Genomic DNA, 23,561 nt, shown 5'->3' on the forward strand with positions numbered 1-23,561 from the left:
CATCTTCATAGAAAAACAAGGTCACAACCTCACTAAATAATACATGACAACTTCTCAAGCTGCTTAATGAAAGTGAAGAGGGAAGTTTTAAGTATGAAAACAACTTTACAATAACTACTTCTGGAAACAATAATTATACACCCATCCTCACATAAAATAGACAAAAAGTATTTAAAATTTTTCTATTTGGAATGGAGACCAATGAAGAACTCATCTAATTGATACTTCTCTTAAAGCTTTTCAATACCAAAATATCAAAATGAGAAAAAGCTACTGAGCAATAAAACCAAGAACTATAGCATGCTTTTAAAGAATTAGAGAAAATTATTCTATATCCTTATTTTGCTGCAGCTACATTTCCAAAAATGCAGCTACAAGATGCAGATAAAGCCCAATTGGCTCAGAGCCTTTCAGAAATAATGGAAAATAATAACAATAATAATAATAATAATAAATAATATAGAAAACACTTCATATAACAGTGTAAGATAAGGTAAGAAGTTATAAAAGGAATAAAGCATGATATGAGTAATGGCAGTGTCACACTGGTAATGTTACAATTAATAAACCATAAGGGAGTTTATTGGTGGTAACCCCAACACCAAAATTAATTGTGTGAGGTTCCATTGAGGGATCCAGCAGCAAGAGTTCTAGGAAAACCAGCTTCTGCACATACACAGAATTCACTATGTAAACAGTGATACGTGTGATACTGTTGGCAACACAGAGATAGAAATCCATCAAAAGTATAAAATAATCTTGTTAGAGGAGAGGCCAATACTTGCACAGTTGACAGATAACCTGCTTCCCAAAGCATCTCTGTCAGAAGAGGTTTTTCACAGCATTTCTCTGAGTCTAAACACAATAGATTACTGAAAGCAACTAAAGCAAAAAGACCAATAATATAGATAATAGCAGTGTTTAAATTATTTAGAAGTTCTCCAAACCTTTTTGGGCCTAATTAAATACAATTCCCACACTATTTCAAATTTTCCTATATTCTGTTAAGAAAATGTTGGAATTAAATTTTTGTATTTACTTTTGCTGGACTGTGCATTATGACAGTCACTAACTTTGTTAATGGCAGTTATCACAACACATTTAGATCAGGAAGTTTCAGGTCAGGTCCATAAGAGCCCTGCTGATTGTCACCTGTCCCTTGCAGAAAACAAAAGCAACACCCACTCCCGCCTGAAAAAGAAGATTAAGAAACTGTTAGGTAAAATATATGTCCTGTTTCCAAAATAAAGATAAATTTCCATCTATTTGCATAGATTTTTACCTTTCTGGGTAGGTTTTTAATCTTTCTTCCTTTAATCACAGTTTCAGTGGCACACAATCCTGGTGCACACATTAGGGTTTTTTGCAAGACATTTTCCTGTGTTTTTTTTCAAGACCTTTCCAGAAACTCCTGCCTACCAGATCAGTCCTGTGCACAGGAAATGCAGTAATTTCATACTTCACTCTCCCATGGTAAATGTAGAAAGTAAAACCCTGATGAAAAAATGCAGACCCTGTGGATGACAAGGAATAGCTACAAACTGTGAAAGAAAAAAGTGAACATTGCTCAACTAAGCAAGAAAGAGTAACTATTATCTCACACTTGGAAAAACAAAGTTATTTTAAAGATACAAAGACATGTAGCACGTTAGATATCTTCTCCTTTGCCTTCTCTTTCACTACTTAAGACCTCCGATTACCATCAAAAGAAAGTGAGCTACCTGCTTTCTGCTTCTGATTAGAGAAAACATATGGTGAAAGACCCCAACTCTGCAGGCTTTCTTCATGTAAAGAGACACATTTGATAGCTTCAGGTTTTAAAGCTGGTAACTACAATGTTCAACTTAATTTGCTACCCTGCTGAGGACAGTTTTGTGAAAAGTAAACCCATCAGTTACTCTATCAGCTAAATCTAAAAAGATCCTTTCCCAGCATCAAGAGAAAAACAACATTGTCAAGTATAGGAAAAAATCTGTTTCAGTTCATTATGGCTCTCCAAGATAGAAGCTTAAGGCAGTTCCAGGAATAACAGAAGGTTGTGTATTGGTATGCAAGCAAGTCAACCATAATCTCTGCAAGCAGATGTACTGCAGTCTTTATCTCCATTGACTGGAAGCTGGTGATCAGCTGGCTGTTTTGCTGCCCACAAGGAAAAAAAAAGTCATTTTAGTCCCATTTAGATGTTTGAAAATACCAAAGAAAGGTCATATCACTATCAACATGAGCATCATTTTTTCATCAATGATCATCCTAAAGCAGCAGTCAGGCTGAGGTATTTTCCTCATAATTATGCTGAATTATTCAGTTAATACCATGTTTTTTTCATACCCTTATCTCCCTTGTCACACTAAACAGCATCTAAGTACATTAATCCTTTTAAGAGTGTACAGTCTAAAAAAGTTTCAGAAGAAAGCAGAGATAATGGGGTCAAGCAGTCATTAAAGATATATTGACTGGTAACTCATCATGTAAATGTATGCACACAATACTTTTTCCTATTCTAAATGATAAGGGGTGCTAGGACTTCACAACTGTGTCAGCAACAGCATAACAGCAAAGATTTTTAAAGGCTCCACAGAAACCTGGAGATACTTTACGATTGCAGAAGTAGTCTAGGGTTATGTTAATGGAAGGAGATGAAGAATTGTATTCATGCATAAATTTTGTGTTCAGACTAGATTTCCACGGATTTCTGCAGGACAGCAGAACATCAGACTCCTTGTTTTGGAGAAGAGAGGTACCACAGAATATAGACGAGTTTCCTTTCAACTTGAAAAGTAAGCTTGACTTTAATGGAAAGGTAGTCTGAGTTAGGGACTACAGCTCAGTGCCTAAAGGTGGTCATGGATGAGATTAAAGACTCAGTTAATCTACTATCTGATCCATATTTATGGTAAATAAATGGATAAGGAAATAACATAAAGAACAGGAAAGCAACAGAGACCCAGTTCTTAGCTTGTCTTCAGTGTTTGACTGATTTTGTGGAATGTGAGTTTGTTGCAACTGGAAAAGCTTGTGTATCCCATTCCCTGATGATTTTACTGTCCAAGAATTTCTCAAATTTCATCTTATTTTTATATAAAGGAAGACAATTTTTATAAAATAATTATTAAATTGGAAAACATTTTGTCTCAGCAAGCTGCCAAGACAAAAAATATAAGAAGCTCAGTAAGAAGGTAGAAAATAGATGCCTGAAAATGAAATCGGGCATTTACTTCTTCTCATCTTACAAGAAAAACTGAGTTATTTAATCATTCCCTCAACCCTTATGTCATTTCTCTTTCAGGACAAAGATTTCAGGGCTTGGTGATATTTCCTTATAGGGATACCCTTCCATTCCTCTGACAACCCTCACCACCATCGCATTCAAATTTCTGGTCTTACTAGGCAATATTGCTATAGCAGGACAAGAGTATGAGACACCATTTCATTTTTTTAAACTTTTCTTTTCCTTTTTATCCCTTTCTAATAAACCACTATATTCTATTTCCCTTTTTGATCATGGCTAAAGATTTAAAATTGTACTTTCAAACTTTCCTTGTCAAATGACTATTACTAAATTAGAGCTAATAGCAGCTGTTCATCAATAACATTTTTCCCATTAATATAGTTTATCTGCAGTGCTGTTATCATTCAACAGCAGGACACAGATCTGCATCTTTTCACTATTAGTGTAAACCTTGGAAATTTTGAGAAATTATGTTGCCCCATCAACAGATTTTGTTCCTTTGCTGAAGTACAGTTTTCCAGGTTTGGATCAAAACCTTCCTGAAAACTTATCTTTGATACAGAGGCTGATTTAAACACTCAGCAGTGCCATCAACTCAGAACCTCAATCTCTAAGGTTCTTTTGAACTCTTGGGTCTGTTATTGGCCATTTCTTGTAAATCATATTTATAGGTTTATTCTCAACCAAATTATTATTCCACTTCTGGCATTTGGTCAGGCTGAAAACCTTCATTTTCACAGCATTTGCTGCATTCCTGCTATTTTAATGAAAGTCCAATAAAAATGTAGTGCTTTAGCCCAACACTATCACAGCCTGTGGTCATCCACAAAGTAAATTGTATGGCACTCTTCCAGGTTATACGGGGTAAGTTCGGTTTCTGGAAGAAATAGGTTTTAAAGAACAATTGGTTTGAAAAACAAGACAACATTTTTAAGCACAATGTCTGGACACTGGTCTGTTCTTTCAGGGAGAAACTATTTTGTTTAGTTTCAAACTGACTTTTCCTGATGTGATCGTATTTCTTTCCTGCTATTAGGGATTGTCAATGAAACATAAAAAAAACCCCAAAACAGTAAAAAAAAAAAAAAAAGGTTTTTTTAACTGACCTGAGAGTGCTTTTTTTTTTTTTTAATTTGACATAATTTACTGGATAAATGCAAATCTTGTACTAGGTCAGTAAGGAAAAAACCCAAACATGGTGGGTGGGCAGCAGTAGAGGGAAAAGTACAAATACTACCAATCTGGAAAAGCTCAAAGAGCAAAAAGACGTTCATGGTAAAGTCTTTAATCTAATCCAGGGCTACTGCTTATGCCTAACTTTCATATCTAAAATATGAAACCAGAATATTTTAAAAATATATAGTATTTTCAAAATTTTAAATAATAACTTGTTAAATATTTTGTCTAGATTTTTGTGCATGAGAAAGGGGAGAAAAAAGCCATCCTTGCTTACGCGTATCATCTTGTTTGTTCCTACAGAATCTTTTCTAGCTCTCCCAGGGTCATCCATTCCATTTGCAGATCAGGAGGCTGAGAGACAGGGCTTGATTTGGCCAAATTCAACAACAGAGAAGGGACCAGAAGAGCCCAGGTTTCCTCACTTTTAATCAGAAGCCTGAAGCTGTGCCCAGTGTTGGTTGCTAAGTACCAATCTGGCTCTTATGGAAGTAATGAATACCAGAAAAACACGTGAGGTTATTTAAAATGTACTTCACAATTTTTTATCTCCCCTTCCCCAGGGTGAGACACATCTCTGAGGTAAATGGAGTTTGAAAATTATAAGGAACACAGTTGTCTAGACCAATAGAGAAATTTTTCAGGGAAACTGCAAGCCGAAGTCAAACTGAGGTGGTATAGATTCTGGCTGATGGTATAAAATATGACTTCCTTTTATCAGTAACATGATTCATCTGGCCAGATTTACACGCCTAGGTATGGTACCTAAAATTCAGCACAGTGCATAACAACTTCTAGGCCATCTTTACATGTCAATGCCTTGAGCCCCAGACTTACCAATAATTTAAAACAAAGGTCTTCTAAATGGAGTCCTTGAAGGCCTAAACTGTCATTTTTCTGCAAACAAAGGGAACAGCTTTAGTTGTATTTAAACAGCATATTCGTGGCATTATTCTAGGTATGTGCAGCCATACACTGAGATGACCAATAACAAGTCTAACTTAACCCATTCGTAAGCACTTATCCTGGGTGAATGGATATTTGGGCATCCAGTTTTGCCCTTCCCATGTCTTGGTAGTATATTTGTAATGCACTATTGAATTCCAGTAGAATTTTTTTAATCACCTTTTTAACAATATATAATTGTTGTTGACAGCCAACCAACTAGAAGAAACACTTCTAGATTAATTAAGAGTGACCTATAATTAAACTCTGCAGCACTTAGAGATGGAGTAGTCCCTAGATAATATTGCTTTAGTTTTAATGAGTGTTTATCATTTTTGTTTGCTTCCCCTGTGGCACTTATCAAGGTTAGTTACAAAATTTCTTAATTAAATGGAACTACATAGAAGGCACTGCCTTAGCAGAAAACAGCTTGAAATATTCATGATTAAGCATAACCTCAAAGTATGCCCTACAAATTTTTAATCACAGTTTACCTATAGAGCTCAATCTTTTCCTTAAGTCATATCTTGACACTAAAAACGGTGCCATGTTTTAGGATTGGTTTGTTCCTTTATCTCTGGCTGGTAAGAATGTGTTATTAAATGTCTGCCTTCTCCAACATGTGAATGGCTCAAAAATACATTTTTATATGAAAGCTTTGATATAGGATTTCTGATTCCTGGCCCAAGCTTCACTAACCAGTTTCTGGAGTAATTAAGTAAATCTCTTTATTGCACATTTTCAAAATGTAGTCTGACACTTAAATTAGATTCCTAATGGAATTAAAGGATCACATTCCTACCAAATTCCATATGGAGTTTGGTACCCAGAGCGCTCTGAGGAAATAATCTGACTTTCACCAATTCCACACTCTCAGATGTCACCAGAAATGGCAGATTCCACCACCCTGAGAAAAATTCTCTTAATTTACAATTGTTGCAGATTGAAAGCTGAAGCAAAACTAAAAATAAGGTAAAATATTGGGGGGAGCTTCATGTTTCAAATATAATAGGCATATAAATGTTTGCAAAAGCTTACCTGATTCACACAGGTAATACTTCTACGATTACACTATATACAATATGATTATGATGTGTAAAACATGTAAAGGCAAATATTGGTGCTGATAAAGAATGATCCTTATATTATAATAATTATTTTGGCAGTAGAAATCCCGATCATCTCTACTGTTGCTTTGCACTGTGCTGCTGCCAGGTATTCTTAATTTGTTTTGTTGGAACAATAAAATAATATGCACAAAAGGTTACACATTAACAAAAAAACAGATCTTGTTTTGTTCCAGCCTAGTCTCCATGGTAGTTGGTCCGAGTAGTTAAAATCAGGCAATCTTGCAAAGGGAGGGAGGTTACCATTGTTTAAATCCTAAGTAAAAATAGAATACTGATTGGGTTCAAATGAAGGTTGTTCTTAAAGTAACTTGTGCTTACAGATTCTTGCTGCCAGTCTAGATACTTCTTATGTTAAAGCACTTGGAAAAAAATTTTAAGGGGACAGACCACTAGAAATGCCTACCTGGTAGCATTTTCATGTGTAATGCAGCAGTGAAAAAAGGTATTGGAAAAAAGAAGGGTAAGTATGGAACACTTACACTTGCCAATATGTTACTGGAATAGCTATCTGGGAAACTGGAACAGAGCTGTCTGAACAGCGTATTCACTCACTGCCAATTCTTGGCCTAGTTAGAGCTGTGTGCTTGAAACAGCATTTCCCACCACTTTCTCTTTTCCTCCTGCAGCACTTTCCCTGCCCCAGTCACAGTTTGGCATCAGATTGTGCCAGCCCTGAATGCTGTGGCAATTTACTGCTGAGTCATCACTTCACCACTGTCACAGAACATCATCATCACTGCTCTGACAGGAATATTGCAACAGCAACCCTCTGGAACAAGGAAGGAGAGAGGACTGCAAGACACAGGCAGCGGAAGAGCTAAGCATGGTACAGTCTTTCAGGAAAAAGCTATCTTAAGGAAGTTCCCTGGGGTTTCTGATCACTGGTTTGGGAAGAGCACAATCAGCTCTCCCCATGCTCACGTGCCATACCTCCAGAATGCCCAAAGGACCAATGCTCGAAGGCAATGGGAACTAGAAGAGACTTCCGTTATTTATCATGGTGTTGTTGAAGTCTTCTGGGGTTGACAGATGCCGCTCCAGAAGGTTAAGAAGATGAAGAAAGCTCTTCCAGCTGGACCATAAGAGGGATTATGTCTGAGCAGCAGATAAACAGATTATTCCAGAAACAGACACTGCTTTTTTTTAAAACTTCGTCACTCTTGTCTTACCACTCCAGTTCCCCAGGCTAGAAGTGTGGGCGTTGGAGGGGTTCACCCAGCTCTTGCACTCTGGCACCTGTTGCACTCTGCCTCGTTGCAATTCAATGCAGTCCAAGGCTGGAGACACCTGAAAAATAACAACAAAAGAGACATTTGAGGATTTTAGTTCTCTAAGAAAACAGAATTCTTCTGCTTGACCAAAATATTCTTGTTTCCTGCATGATTCATCTTGAAAACTGTGAATGATCAATAGACAGCATGCATTGGAAAACTGGATTAATATTTTTAATCATTTGCCTTGCTCTCCAAGTTCAGGGAAGCAGAGGTAAGTTCAGATATTAAAGGTTTAGATTAATTTTGTATTGCATATGTTGAGAAACAAAGTATTTGCAAGAACTAGGGCTTTCACATTACAGAATTTTTTGTATAGAATGTGGTGTTTTGACAATTCAGCTAGAGACAGTTACTGGCACTGCCATAAAACTGAAAAAGGAAACATTGCCATTATTTCTCATGTGTGTTTCACAAGTTTAACAATATCTGTAAGATGGCATTTAGCTTCATTTTACCTGCATACGTTCTGTTATGAAAAAATATTATTTCAAAACAAGTACATGGAAAGTGAAAAAAAGGCTAAAAGAACATCTGAGTGCTGACATGGTTAAAGATGGTCTTTCACCCCTAAAATGAAGAGAAAGTAGTAAAGTATATCTTTGCATTTACTAGCAAAGACAGTTCCTCTGATTATTAAAAACAACTTCAAAAACTTCTAGATGATAGACAAATTCTGGAGGAATACACCTTACTGGCTGTCTGGCAAATATAAAAAAAAATGGCAGTACCAGTAAGGTTTACTGTAATAATAATGATAAAATTATTTGCAAGAAAACAGGCATGCAGGCAACTGCTCTATATTTAGTACAGCAACTAACTATCGCTCTTTGTAAAAACATTTAAAAGCTCACAACAATTTTAAAACTACTTCAACAACAAAAAAGAAAAGACAGTATGTGATTTTCCCTGATTAGTCCTATATTCAATAGATTCAAACCTTTGGGGAATGTATTTAATTTTTGAGAAGGTTTCTTATTAACTTTTCCATCTATGCTTTGATATTTATATAATTGAATTAAAAGCTAACATTACAACTGCTATGTGTGTCCAAGTCAATGATCTTCTATTTTTATGTCAGGCCTGTTAATTAAATGCAAAGAATGTAAAATTATAAAAGAGAAGTCTCCTCAATGTTATCTAAATATTTGTTAGGGAGATAGTGTGAAATTTGATCTGCTGTCAATATTGTCTGGAAAAAGATTTTTACGCTTTTGGGTTTTTTTAAGAAATTCCTGCTTTTCTTAAAGAAATACAGAAATACAGAACACAGTTCTTGTATCTCAGTTAAATTGTGTAAATTTTCTCAAGTGGACAATGAAAGTACTGAAAAAATCCTTGGGAAAATGCACTGTATTTATTAACACTAGAATTAAGTTTTGCAGCTCTTTAATTTTATTTTTTAATGCTATGCAAATAATTTTCATTTAATCATTAATGATATTTTGGAAATGTGGCAAAAAAATGAGAGAATGACAATATTTCATGTCTGACAAGTTTCATCAAGACACATTGCTTTTGCATTTAAGTTGCATATTCTGTGATGGAAAGAGACAGAATGAATTCCAGGCAATTCATGCATGCTTGATGGCATCATTGCAGGCCATATTTATAATTAAAACTTAGAAAGCAATAGTGGTAAAAGTGGTATCACATAGTTTCACCTATTGCAAATTCTGATTATATGTTACAATACATTTTCTATAAAAGACCAGCAAAATCCTGGGGGGCTATCTTGACAGAGAACAATACGAAATAACTAGAAATTTTTCTTGCCACCAGTTCTATAAAATACATGTGGTGTGCATAAATGTATAACTTTTTATTGACATTTAGTCATGCCATACATAATATTTTTTAAATATGTTATTTCACATACATGCACACAGATCTCAAAAAACTTAATGTTTGTGTTAAGAAACTTCTTTTTCAGAGAAGAGATGCTTACAGAACTGTTATTTTATGAATTAGCATTGGGGTCAGATACTTACAGAAAATATTTTTCAAAAGTACATGGGCTCTCCCAGTAGTCTGAATACTTACATGAGTCACTCATTAGTGCTCCTAACATAGGTGTTTTGAGACTTTTATGGTCCTTCAACTTTACAGTACATGTAAACAGTGACAGACTAGGAAATAAGAGACTAAGATATAAAACAGCCCCATCTTAAACAAAACAAAAAAAAACCAGAGATAATTTCTAAATATTTATAGGGTTAGTCAGTTGATTTTTTTCCTCACAAAAAAGAACACCTAAAATTCAAATTATTTATTTACTCACATTTATATTTAATAAAATGTGGGTTAACAAATATGGAGCTTGCCTAGTAATATTTTTGGGTCCTTCCTTCCTGTCCCTATTTAAGGACCAAAAGAGCCCTTCTCCCAGCCATTTGGAGGCTCTCCAGGAGCACCTCCAGTTCCATAGGAAACAAACTGTAGGGAGCAAAATAAACACTTTAGAGCTACAGTGTTTAACTTTGGCCATAATTTTGCTACTGTCCGGACACTAACTGTCTCTAGCAATGGAAAGGGCAAGTGAGACAGATAAAAACTTCGTGAAAGCAAAAAATCTATGCACTAAATCTGAATAGTAAACTACTGAACACCCAGATTAAATACCAAAATACAGAGGAGCTTTGAACTCTCAAAACTATGCCTTGATGCTGGATACATCCTAGCACTTGACATTGAGAACGTAAGGGAGCCAGAGCACGTTCAAGGCTGTTTAGTAGCATTTTTTATTCAGCAAACAAATGTCTGCTATTTACTCAGCCATTCCTTAGGACACAAAGGCTTTGTGTGTGCTCTATGAAATCATTTTAATTCATTCTGACTCACCCCTTCCAGATAGGCTGTTCTAATTCAGCAATAAATGTTTCAGATCTTCATTACTATAATTGCTCTGAAAACATAAAAAAAAAAAAGTTTAAGCAAATTTGTGCCAAAGGAAAAGCAAAATCAAAGAATATAAAACTTCAAAGAAAGAAAGAAAGAAAGAAAGAAAACGAGATATACCTGCTTTTTGCACTGAGATTATCTTCTATTTTCATCCATAAAATAAGAATTATCATGTTAGAGTTGGCTTTCCTGGTTGGGCTTATAAACTAGTGAAAAGTAAGCCTTTTCCTTTTTTCTTTCTCTTCTCAAACAAATGTAACACTGCACTATAAATGGGGTTTGATCTTTTCTATCTTCTGGCTAAAATCCAAACTTTAATATAAATACTAGAACATTGTCACTGAATCTTGAAGATTAAATCCAGAAATAGTCATACCCGTGCCATAGGGATTAGTGAACTACATGTGAATGAAGAGCTAGATATGTGTGATTTTTTTTCTCAGAAAATACCTGTGGACAAGATGATCACTATTAATAATTAAAGATTTTCTACACGACAATAATTTGCTGGCTACAATAAAATAACTTGGAGTCTTAACCTACTAGAAATCCAGATTGTTCATGTTCATTTCTCAGCTACTTGTGGAGTCTTTGTGGCTTCAGCAGTGCACTAAGTGACATGGCCAACACCCATCAGACATAGTATACATGGTGTTTTCTTTCCAGAAGACAGTTTCTCTTCCCCAAAGGAAAACTATGTATGCATTCTACTGTGTTTTACTGCTTTAAAATATTTTAAATATGTTTTCCTTCTTTTTTTTACCTCTGTCCAACCTAGTCCCTTTGGGGTTAAAAGAATGATCAGTCTTCTGATCATTCTCTGTCACAAAATTCTTCCATGTTTATCAGGAATCAGGTGCACTATCCTGCACATTCTTTGAGGTTTGTACTTTGTAAGCCCAACTGTGTTTCAATTTCTTCCCCTTAGGAATGCGTAATATTGAATAACATGCTTCTTAAAAAGAAAAAAATCTGTCTATCTGCTTTCATATACATATCTGCTGGCACTTAGTCACTGTCAGCTGCTATTTACTGGACAGACACTTCAGAATAGTAACCTGTCTGGAAAACATATTACCGATCATCGGGGAATACCCTGTCTCCTGACAGTGTAGGTGTGTTTAGATACCCTTACATAATTGCAGCATGCCTAATCACTGTATGCAAGCACACCACCACTTTCACCCTTACCACATACCTGCTCTGGCAGAGTAACACTATCATCCTCATTTCACAAAAGGGTGAGGACCTGAGGTGCAACACAGAAAATTAAGTCCTGACTCGTAAGAAGCATTGCAGTCATAATGCAGGACAGCAGGGCTGATTCTCAGAGATCTGCCTGGTCACCCAGATTTATGCAAATCAGCAGGACCCAGACTCACAGCTACGTAACTAATTGTACTTAGGCCACCACGCTAGTCTCTTCATTGGTGAGGTTCTACTGGCTTTTAAATTTCTGCTTCAGGGCAGAGCCAAAATTACATTCTTACTAGCGACTCTAAATGTTTCCATACCAATTTTATACTCAGACTTTACCCAACTTTATGTTTACAATCTTGGTAACCTTGTTACCTGAAATACCAGTTTTAGTGGCCGTGTTGCAGGTATAACTTTCATATGTATGACTCAGCACAGATCATAGAAACCCCAGCAGTTTCAGGCAGGAAACACCAATGCACACATCTTTAATTTTGTGATGTCATGCTGATGGCACAAAACAAAGACATTTCTATTCAATTTCTTTTCCCTTTCCTCTTCACCCTCAAAATGAGATGAATAAATTGTCATGCTTAGATTAAGAACTGGATTATGTGTCCTCCAAACTAAACCTGGCCTATGCAGTTTGACGCATAACTAAATTAAGTAAGGTTAAGTGCAAGGCATGCTCTGTCAAAATGAGATGGAGTCCATCAGCCAGAGACTGTAGATTGTACTGCAGAATGAGTGACCCTAAACTGCGAGGAAAATCAACCACTTCCAATTACAGAAGCTGAAGTAAAGGGATGGCACTGGGCTTCTGGCACCTTCTCATGCACTGGACATCCTAATTGTCATCATATTTGAATACAGTTACCTTAATAAACCCATTCTGAACTGCAACTCTTTGACTCACACCATCAAAACTGTTGAAATGTTGACATACATGGCAAAGTGTCACTGGAACTTGAACTTATGCCATCTCACTGAGAATGGCTGTACCTCTTGAGAATGGCTAATCAGAAGATTAAGAGCAGAGGTGCCCAGTTGAGTGTTTCATCACTGCAGGTTGGATACATCCCTCGAAGAATTACTCAAATATTTAAAGCATTTTCTTGCATCCTTTGATATCATATCCATATCAGTTAATAGAACAGCCTTTCAGCTCAAATGCTTCTAAGATAGCCAAAGAAATATAAATAGATACATGTTTCGTACATCAGCATTAAAACCAATCACACTTCAATGCTGTTTCTAGTGCAGGTTGTGGACTTGAGGCAGATTGTTACAAGATTCACAAGTTGGCAATGAAACCATAGATGGCTTTTCATATTTTCTATGAATTCCAGTAGCAGAAGTTCGGAGAGGTGATGAGTAACAATTTTCACCTTTCTGTCTGAAAGAGAATGTAAAAATTTCTACCTTTAATGAGACATATTACATCTATGAAAACATGAGTTTCCTATTATGTTTTTTCAGGTTGCAAAAAATGTGTCAAAATCATATGTTGACCCAAAGATTTCAGCATATTCAATATTTGTGGTGTGTACAGACAGCATTTATTGTAAATGTGGCTTCATCATTAATATATGACAACTGTATTCACAATAGCAGGAAAATTTTATCAGTTGCATGTTATGCTTTCTATTCTCATCTATAATAGGTAGATAATTCACTACAATTATTTTCCCATTAATTGAATAATTAGCATAATTAAAAGATGTTGCTAAATTAGCTGCTCTAGAGAGGGAGAGAAAAAGTATATTGGTCTGTTATAAGGCCTGTGCATAAATTTCATAAAAATTGCTCCAAACTATCTTAGTTTCTTCCTGAACTTGGTTAACAATTGTATTTCTCCACTTGGCATGTAAAATTACACAGACATGTGTGAGCAAGGAAGGAGGGGAACAGCTGAGGGATTCTGATATCTATTTTAGCTTCTCAGCATTACCTACTTGCAGAAATAAAATTACTCACACTTACTGAAATCCAAGAGCACATTGGTTAATGACAGCCATGATCTTTGGTACAAAAATGTAAATCCAGGTTAATTTAAAGGGCTCTGAAAAAGAACCATTACTAATCCTAGCCATCTCCTAGCTTTCAATATAAAACCATTAAAACAAAAAGATTTTGAGTTTTTATTAAAATTCACACATTTACTAATGTCATTGTTATATATTTCAGAATAATTTATCACATTCTTCCCCAGATTTATTTCCATACATGTCCTGAGGTGTATGTTGTTTCATTATAACCAAACATTTAGTATTTTTAGCATAGGGATTAGAATAGGAATGTATCACCAAAATTCAGGGGAGACTTACCTTATTGAAGCACTATGTTAACAGTAACCAGATTCTTCACCTTTCATAAACATTTAAAGAGGCATCATCACGCATTTCTGACAAGAAGCAGGATTTATGAAAACCCATCATTTTCCTTGATTGGGAAGAAGGACAATCCCTTGGTATAGATCTAAATTTATAAATGAGCATAGTCTTTAACAGGTTAAAAATTATGGAACTTTCCATTTAAGCAGCAACCTGGAGCTCTTCCCCTGTGTCATAGAGAACTTGAGTGCAGCTTGTGAATATGTGCAGGTGATGTTTTGTCATGCTGAATCCAAGCAAGAGATACAGGGATCAGGCCTATTTTGTCTTCAATATAAAGTCTCCACTGCACAAGCAGAGCCTGGACCTGGCCCCCATAGATACACAATTGCCACAATTAGAGAGCCAGGCCTCATTTCACAGGAAATGTTACTGTTTAATCACATTTAAGAATGGAAGTCACAAAGCCCACATACCAAACAGGAATTACCAAGTTCATCATTATCAATATCCATTCTGAGAAATTAAAATGACTCACTTTTGATACATATGTCTTAGCCCTCTTTCCTCTTTTGGAAACAGATGTGTTCTCTGGCCACAATTCGTCTCTTCTACTGATGCTAAACATCAATTTCAGCTGCTTATCTTTAGCAAAACTGCCCCACAGTAGTGGATGCTGCCTTCTTACTCATCAATTCACTGGCTAAGTGCACTAAACCTAAAGAAGTGAGATCCAAAATGAGTTCCCCCCTGTGCCTCAGCTACCCCAGTGAGAGCCCAGATAAGATCCACCAGGATGCAACAAACATTGTGGTTGAGTCCCCTCAGCACTTCCTTTCAAAGTTCTTTCACTGTGTGCATTACAAATAGTTCAATAATATATTGGATATGAGGATAAGTTCAAGCAAGCCATATAACCTTGGGTTTAAGAGCACTGAGCTCTCAGACAAGGCCTGGGCAGATCAAATATTAGCATTAATTTTTCAAGTATGGCATTCCATACTCTGAACTTTTCAAAACGGTGAGCCTTTCTGGTTGTGAAAACAAACTTGAAAATGCATTGCAAACTCAGTCAAAGTTGCAGTGTCTGACAAAGTACTGGCAAAACAGCCCTGAACATCAGCAAGGGTACAGGGAAAGGACCTCCACTTTCACACCTGCATGGGAGATTGCTGCATGCAGGATGAAGGCTGCATTTGGTGATAAAGCCATGCCATATTTTAACGTCCCTGCTCATCTAAGCCCCTTCAATACAGTTAGAGTCTTCCCATACAATTGTCCTGAGGAAATATGGCACAAAAAAAAGAAAGATTTTAAAAGGAGTATAAGGGGAGGACCTGTGATGGACACCCTGTCTGTCACTGGCGAGCCCCTTTACAGTGTGTGATCCTCATTATTGCCATGACAGGAGGAGACTGACTCTAGATGAAGAGTCCAGGATGTCACCTCTCCTTGTACTTTCTATGCTCCATCTGGTGTTTACATTGATCAGCTTGTTAAGAGATCTCAAGAACAACTTTTCAGGACTAGTCATCTATGCTTTTGTTACTGGCTCAATTATTGACAAAATGATAAAGCTATAAATTTAACAGCAACATGCTTACAGGATCTCTGCTGAATTAAACTTCTTGATAAGCTTTCCTCATTGTATTTCAACTTTTCCCCTTACATAAGGCTTGTCTTTTAATTATTATTTTATTGTGCAGACAATTTGTCTCATTTATGAATCAAGCATTCCTGTATATCATCTCTACCCTAAGGACATCCACTTATTTTTCAGATTGATCTTCTTTTTCACACATTTCAAAACTTTTGATGATTTTAATGACAAATGATTCAGACGTCAACAATTTTTTCACCTTGAATTTTGCTGTCAAATCTTTAGTTACCATATTTTAAATTCTTCTCTTTGTATTCAAAAACATCTAAGTTTTTGCAGGTCAAATAAAAATAAGCCTTTACTGGCACAATAATGCTGTAGATAAATGTTCCTACACAGACATCATCTACATTGCTGAAAAATCCCAAACTACCAACACTAATTTGAGGTTATCCAAAACTGACACTATTAAAAGAGCAAAATTAATAAAGTTATATAGAGAAGCATCCTCTTCATTTACACAAAAAGGTATGCTCCTATGTTTTTAAAAGCAGATTTAAAAGAACAACTAATGCTGACCAATTATATGAATAACTTTAAACTCTTTGTCTGTAGAAACCATTTCAATAATGATGTACTTTTCCTTTTTTCACATGCAGATTTTTAGAAACATATAGGAACTTATGAAATCTGTTCCTCCTGCCTTTTTATTTTAGATAGGGTATTAATTTGATAATGCACATCTCAAGAGACACAGAGGAGAGGCCTGCCCTAATTTCAAGAATTTCAGATTTTTAATGTGTGAAATGAATATCATTTATCTGCCTCAAAAGAAAACCTGAAGAACAGCACTATGCACTTGAGAGCTTGGTATGGATATCAAAGCACTTTGATTAGATCCCATATAAATTAGATTGCTATATCATATTTTGAAAATTGTTTTATGGTGTCTTGAAAAAATTTTGTTGTATGTGTCTGAGTTCAGGACTAGAGATCAGGAACTCCAGAATTTAATAATGGCTGACAGTGACTCCACAGATAACCTTGGTAAAGCTACATCAACATTTTTCCTCAAGTGTATCACCTGGAAAATTTGGACATGGTGTAGATTCTTTCATGTGAGAATAAAGGAGAGTTAGACCTTCGTTTAAGGCATCTTGGAGATTAGCTGAAGTACATTAAATAGTTATCAGGCTTCTACTACAGTTATCTGTCCTTCTGCCCTAGAATTAACACAGAAAACTAGAAAACTTAAACATACTTTCAAAAGTAAAACTGAGACAGTCACCTCTGTGAAACAACAGAGTGAAATAAGAAGTCAAACTCGGCAGGTTATATTTACAGTAAATAAATATGTAAACTCTAAATATTCTAATTGCATGTGTTTGTATAAGAAAAAAATAATTGGGAAAAAACTTACAGGAATTACTTCTTTTAAGTTAGCCAGCCTAGTGTTATTGGGATAATTTACATGATCGAATGATGGACCTGTAAAATTTGCATCACTCCATTTACTCGATTACTAGGCCACATAGTAAAAAGAAAAGCGATCAGCTAACATATATGGATTAAATTTCATAATAGCATGTGTCTTTCTGATTTTTTTTTTCAACCCAGGACACTGAAATTAAAGCATCTAAAAAAGGTGTACATGGAGGCATATTGTAGTAAAGTATATGGCTGAAACTTCTCAGAAGCTTAGGTAAAAATTTCTCAGTTCAGAATTTCCACAGAAACAGATCTGAAGAATTATGAGGAAATGTTTATACCAGAAGGCAAGTTTTCTTCCATTCACAATCAGAAAATATTAGGAAATTAATACTGGACAATCATGGGGAGAGAAAGACTGATGCTTTCTCCAATTCAAATTTTGATTAAGTTTAGTAAAAAAGTGATTTGAAAGAATTATAATAATGAAAGTTATCCTAGTAAGAGAAATTTACTAACCACAAGATATAAATCATATTAAACCTATTATAATAGAGACACTTTAGAAAAAAAAATCCCTCAAAAACAAACATAAAAAGGAAAAGGGAAAAAAAAGAAAAAAGGGGGAAAAGAGAGCATTGAAGGAAAAGAATGAAAAGAAAAAGAAATTACACCTAGTCTGGATAGGGTGGCAGAAGAGTGCAAACTGAAAGCAGAAACTAGACGGTCACTTTCTCAGAATGGAAAGCCCAAATAAGAACCTAAGACAGAGACTTTGAAATAATTACAACAGTCATTTGAGAAGAATCTCCTTTGTCAGTTTTATGAACAGTGTAATTCTTAATTCAAGTTAAAGACTTAGGGGTAAATCCTGGAGAAGAAGCAAATCCTTCAAGAAGGGTCTCTGCTCCATACAAAAGCTATCAAAGAGCTTAGTGACAAAATCCTCTGCCCCAGTTGGTCAGGCTGCCTGGGCAGCTGGTCTATTGCAGTTAATATACCTTGTAAAAGGTAACAGACTTACAACCGGCTACTTTCCGTGTGGATTTTTGATTCTCTCTTCTAGAGGATTTCAGGACTCTGCTTTCAGATTTCAATGGCTTTGGATCCTCTTCTCTCATCCCATATAACATTCAAATAATTCTGTGTCTCAGCTGATGCAGTGTTTGGCCACTTGTGGTTTCTGATAAGCCCAACAACATGTTTTCACAGGGGAAATTCCTTTTATGCAGTTTATGGTTCATGACCTGACATTAATGTGGAAAAATTCCTTCCATTTCATTTAATGTCAAACATTATATGACATATCATCATATAAAATTACTTTGCAACAATTAGGCAGTTAGAGGTCTGCAGGTCACTGTCTCTGACAGGCATCAAAAAGTAGTAACAATCACCTATTGCCTTTATTTTATAACTTCCTTTCTTACAGACAATATTCATCATAATCATGCAGTCAAATTTTTTCCATATCAGAGTAGCACCTGTCTCAAAATATAGATGTTATTACCATGATTTCTACACAGCAAATGTTGGATGTGCATTTGGAAATTAAATAAGAACTGAGACATATATAGATAGACATACTTATATATGTCTACTGACACACACGGTGGAACTTCCCCCAATCTTCATTTCCACATACTATTTTTTAATAAAAGCATGTTTTCAATTATTTTTCTCTTATCATGTATCTGCCCACTTTTCTTTAAACATTTAATTAACACAATTCCAAAGTGTCCAGATAATGTGTTTTTAACCTCCCTTATTTTCTCTTGATTCGCCTAAGAACAGGATAATTAGTGTTTGTTATATACAGCATGACATTTCTTCTTTCTCCAGCATTCTGATAATTTTTTACTCTTACTTTTTTGAGTGCCACTCCTACTGAATTTATTCCTTTTCACTCCTATTATTTCCTTTTATTCCTCCATTAGAAGCTTTTAAACCATTTTTCAAAGTAATTTTTTCATTTAATTCATCAGGATTCAAGAACACATATACCATGCTTAAAATTTTCTGATTCTTTCAAATTGTCTTCTATTCTGTTTATATCTTCTTTATTTTTCATTTAATGGCAGTATCAAATGTACAAACAGGCAACCAAAAAGAGTATTTCCAAATTTGATTTAACATCTTTATTAATATGTATACAATATTTTGGAAGATAATGTAAAAGATATTCATTGCACCTGTCACATAATCCTGCAAAAGGCTGTATTTCAGCTCATTGAAATGTGTAGTTTATATGCTATTTTTGTCATTAACTTATTTACATTTAATTTAGATGCTATGTCATGTAATACTGCAACACATTTAGGAAGTGGAACTGGATGAGTCATGAACTTTTGTGATGGGGGTTTCCTATGCTTGAGGCTATTTTGACAGTCTAGAATCTCTTCCATTTTTCATAACTGAATATCTTCTAAGTAAAATTTAACCCTAGATCTTCAATTCCCACTCACTAATTTCACTTTTTCTACTGTAGCTGTTCCGCTTTGCCACGAATATTTAAAGATTTTTTGAAATACAATGCCAGAGAGTTCACAACACTTATCATCCAGTTGCAAAGAAACAATCATAGTCTATTCTGGTTAATTCTTCATTTTATGTGAAGGAAATATAGCAGAGTGCACTGTGGAGTAAAAGAGAGAGACTGGAAACATCTCTTTCTTTTCCCAAAGGCAATAAAACTCCTGTTCAACTTTCAAAAGTTTCAGGGTCTAGTTCTTGGGATAGCTTCAATACTATGAACCTGGTTTGAAGGGAGATGTCCCTTAAAGCCCAAAGGAAAGATAAGATCCTAAAGATTTAAGGTACAACCATTTCTCATTTTACTTATCTGCTAGTGTAGACATTACTTATCACTGTACTGTAAATTTCCCTACAGGCAATATGCTCACAAATGAGATGCTGCAGCACAAAGTTCAATCACTTAAGTGTCTTTTGTGGATCTAATCCAAAATCCAAAGTCACTTTTGAAAACAGGATTTAGAGCTTCTGGAACTTTTACCCTATGTGTCCTGGGGTCACGTGTTTAAATACAAGGAAATTAGTGACCAAGTCTTAAGCCTCAGTTCCCCCATGTGGTCACAGACCACTTCTCCTCAGCACAATAATTCTGTCACTGCATTGACACCACTATAATGTCACAAAAAGAACTCTCAAGTACATGTCCATTTTCCAGACATGAACTTGCATTGGGTACCTACTGCCTACTCAAAGTATGTTTATGTACGTGCTTGTTTTTTATTTTTTACAGAAATTCCTAATAAAATAAATCGTGCTGAAGCCAAACATCTTGCAGACACCTCAGGGTCAGACAAAACAGAAAGAACAACAAAGAGGTCCAGGATATCAACCATAAGGCGGATATTTGACATGGCAAAACACCGAACAAAGAGGTCATCCTTTTTCTCAACTGGTGTGAAAGTTTGCCCACAAGAATCGGTGAAGCAGATTTTAGCCAGTCACCAAGCTTACTATAGATTAAGAGGTAAGATGATTATTGTAGTATGTACTTCCTCCTTCAACTTCCTCCTTTAGTTGAGGAAACATAGTAATTTTCCAGAATTTTGTTCTTCACCATTAGGCAGTGTAAGTGCTATTTGCTTTATGCTATGTTTTTATGTAGATAATCTAATGTTACATATGCATCAGCAGAGTTCAAGATAGACAGTTACCAGAAGAAAATAAAACAATGTACTCAAAGGACTAATGAACTCAGGGTAATTGCACAGTGTTCTAGACTGGCTGAACATGAAGAACAAATTGTGCTTGCATTAGTGACTAAAGCTGTACCACCTTTCTCAAAAGAGCAAGTACCATCATTGCTACTCAAAATCAATAGCCCAGTCTAAGACAAGTAATGGAATTATTAAATGGTCATTGCACAAATATGTTGGTGTATCTGTAGTTATATTAAATCTGTGGCAGTGTTGGTATGTAACAAACACTGAGATAATTGCCAGCAGGTCATGAAAACAACTTAGGGCAGAAGAAATATTTGAGACATTTTAAAAATATGCCTTTTTCAACTAGGTCATTGCCTCCCTAGCTCCTTTTTTACCTCCCTTGCCTATAGAAAGCCTATAAAGTTACCATTCCAATTTTTGGTCCAATTTTCTCTTTTCCTTCCTCTACCCCTCCCAGTCTTTTATTCTGTAGTTGTTCCATTTTGTTCTAGAAAACTGTGTATATTTGCACTGCAGCTAGACAGTCCAAAGCTAATTCTAAAGCCTAGTCAGCATTTCTGGGATGCAAGTATCAAAGGCAACATCTACTTTCTAAATCATCTTTGCTTATCTATTTTTCCTTTATGTCAGACTCCAACCATTCACATTCACCTATGTAACTTGGCTGCTCCACAGTTCTCTTTCCAGGAACCAACTAGTTCCCTCTGACATGAGACCTGGATGTAGAGCTGCAAAAATTTTACTCCAGCAGCCACTTGCTATAGGCAGCATGAGAGAACTAAACCAATATCTGTAGCTATTCCTATAGATAAAAAAGTATTTGGCATCCATTACAGCATCCATTGGGCATTAGACAAAAATCTAAAATGTGTTACAGAGGCTGATCCAAAAAACATTTCTTAAATAGAAATTAATCCTGAAAGTCACTGAAACTTGCTGGTTACAAGCCAGATTGAGCTGAAAACAAGCTATCCTGAAACAGGCAGGTATCATCAACCTGAACTCAAAAAACTGCAACTATGACCCTTTCATTTAAAAATCTGAATATGACAATACTACCAGCTTTTTGGAGAGCAGATCAGCTGGGATATTGGACTCTCTAAGTGTTGCAGTGCAAGAAGGTTTAAACTTATACTCCTTTTTCCCAGCAGCATCCTATACTCACAAAATTTTCTAAACCAGTGTCATCCAGTTCTTCAACTGAAACTGGAGTACTTCCCAAAAAGCAAGCAACAAAGCATGTCTCTGCAGCTGAATAATTTGCACACTCATTCACAAAAAGGTGTTTCTGATCCCTTGAACAATTGCCTATTTTCCATTACGATGTCCTTCATCAAAACCTCAAAAAAATTTCCTTCAAGGAAGCTTTATGAGAACTTCTGATAATGACTTCTGCCCTCCCAGCTGAGCATTTTCATTCATCTGATGAAACTGATGAATTTAAAAAAAAAAAAGGGCATACACTTGAAAACGTAGCGATGCAAGTATCATCCTTGAATCTGTAACCACAGTACAAGTCTTCATGAAAAGGTAATCTGGTAGCCATGCTGGAGCCTTAGAGCCTGTACCCATCTTTGGGACAATTTTACTTTCATTTTGTTTTGGAGATGTACTTTCAGGTCTGTTCTTTTCTATGGTTAAAGCCTAGGAGATGATGTGCCCCCTCCACATCCCATGACACATTTATAACTGTAATAGCACTGTAAATCATATCAATCTTCTAGAGAATTTTTCTTCTGAGAAAAACTAAACAATTTTCTTCTTTTTTTTACATATATATGTATTCTATGCTTCCAGGGATGAGCACACAACAGTAAACAGCTCAGATACAGGAGCTCAGACAGTTGCTGCTGGATACTTGAGCTTACTGTGACCCTGTATCAACTCTGAAAGAACACATCATAGCTTAGGTCAGCATGAGGACAGTCCCTTGTGTGGGGCAAACTGGGAGAACACATGCGATCAGCTACAATGCCTCCTTAGCTGGTCATGTGCCACGTTTATCTGGTAACTGGATTACTTACCGTCGGATGGTATATCTTTATTCAGCAGTTACTGCTCAGAAAAACAAATACCAGAGAGCTGCAGGAAAAAATAGATAGAAAGTACCTTTAATTCCTAGCTCATAATGAATAAACCTCTTCAAAAGATAGCCTGTTCCTTTTTAATAACCTGACCACATCTACTCCACATGCAGCTGCTCTGCTGGGAGGGCAGGTCGTTCCTGAGGTATTATTGAGGGGCCCTAACACAGCTAGGTGAGTACATCCCTACAGCAAGTTTAGAGTATATCTTAGAGAAACTGACTGCACTAATTTCAGAGACACCAATATTTCAGATAATGCAGATAATGAACTCACTCTAAGCCAAAGTAGGTATCAAATACTGAAAATAAATGTCCCATCTCACAGTAATGAGCTTTGCAAAGTAAAGTGCTAAAGGCAACAGCTTTTAAATTACTAGCAAGTTTTGGTTAAAATGGTTTTTCTAATAAGTTTGAAGATTCCCTTCTTTAAAAGCATTTTTAAACAACATTTTGAAGAACTGTGTTCCTTCACCTTGAGTGATGAATGCATAAATACCAAATCAGTTTTAAAAGGCTTTCAAGTTTACTATTTGGTACAAAGCATCCATCCCCAGCCCATTTCTTCTTACT

General features: G+C 35.8%; 1 long non-coding RNA gene across 2 annotated transcripts; it reads right to left on the minus strand.

Moving 5' to 3' along the window:
• Positions 1–7,322: 7,322 nt before the first annotated feature.
• On the minus strand, positions 7,323–22,994 carry LOC146440106 (uncharacterized). Of its 2 annotated transcripts, none has more exons than XR_014851039.1 (6): positions 22,930–22,994; positions 14,377–14,468; positions 13,068–13,241; positions 10,593–10,656; positions 7,650–7,767; positions 7,323–7,575 (listed from the first exon to the last, which is right to left on the minus strand). It is a non-coding gene; the product is annotated as an uncharacterized LOC146440106 (long non-coding RNA). The 2 variants fall into 2 exon arrangements; XR_014851038.1 differs by having other exon boundaries at positions 14,377–14,549.
• Between the last annotated feature and the right edge of the window lie 567 nt (positions 22,995–23,561).

The sequence above is a fragment of the Lichenostomus cassidix genome, chromosome 3 (assembly GCF_008360975.1).
Source record: "Lichenostomus cassidix isolate B80296 chromosome 3, HeHo_3.0, whole genome shotgun sequence".
NCBI lineage: Eukaryota > Metazoa > Chordata > Aves > Passeriformes > Meliphagidae > Lichenostomus > Lichenostomus cassidix.